This window comes from Poromitra crassiceps (genome assembly GCF_964638095.1).
Source record: "Poromitra crassiceps genome assembly, chromosome: 16".
NCBI classification, from domain to species: domain Eukaryota; kingdom Metazoa; phylum Chordata; class Actinopteri; order Beryciformes; family Melamphaidae; genus Poromitra; species Poromitra crassiceps.
In genome coordinates, this window is record NC_139645.1 from 19,054,268 (window position 1) to 19,055,407 (window position 1,140).

Genomic DNA, 1,140 nt, shown 5'->3' on the forward strand with positions numbered 1-1,140 from the left:
TTTCAATCAATCAATCAAAAAACTCTCCATGAATATAGTGGGACCGTTTCACTCGGCTCCCCCTGACTGCCGTGTTGCGATCAGGCTAGTGGACTATTACAGTAAATGGCCAGAAGCGGCATTCACCTCGGATGTGACGTCTGCTACTGTCATAGCTTTCTTGTCTACTGTGTTCAGCCGTGAAGGTACCCCTCTCGAACTAGTGACTGAGTGACAATGGACCCTCCTTTGTCTCTGCTTAGTTTGAGGCTTTCTTGGCAGCTCAGGATATTGCACACTGCCACAGCTCCATCTACTCCCCTCATAGTAATGGAGAGGTTGAAAGATGGAACAGAGTATTCAAGGACTGTCTCCAAACAGCTGACATTGAAGGCCAGCCCTGGAAGCCCTTTGTCACTGACTTCCTCCTTACTTATCGTGCCACTCCCCATGCAGTAACTCAAGTCTCCCCTGCTGAACTTCTACATGTCCGTCCTTTCCGCACCAAACTGAACATCAAAGGTGTTGCGCCCCCTGCTGCCTCTTCTCAGCGTGACACCATGAGACACACCGTGGCTCTGAAACAAGCCAAGGTTAAGAGGTACACAGATGTGCGTCATGGTGCACGGTCTCCTACGTTTCAGTGTGGTTCCTTATGTGCGGATTAGGAAGCCTGGGATCACAAAGAAAGGACGCTTCAAGTTCACGCAGCCCTTCCAGGTTGTTGCTCAGAAAGGCCCTGCAACCTATGAACTGTTGGACGGTAGAGTATGGAATGCCATGCACCTGTCCCCTGCGTCTTCCCCAGCCCCTGGTCCACACGCACATGGTGCCATTGTCCAGCCTGAGGAGGTTTACATGCCCCCTCCCGAGCCCCCGCCTGCCCGAGCATCTCCCGTCTCCCAGCGGAGTCGCAGGCAGATTCAGCCGCCTGCTTGGCTGAGGGATTATGTCACCTGATGTTTTTCTTTCAAAGGGGCAGATGGTGTGGTTAATGGAATGTTACACGTTTCCCACTTGGTAATGGACTGTTACACATTTTCTTTATGGATGGTTCACGTGAATGGACTCTTTCAGATTTTCTAATTATTAATTTTAAAGTGAATGGTTCTAAATGTAAAAAAAAGAAAAGAAATAAGAAAAGAAAAAAAAAAGTACAAA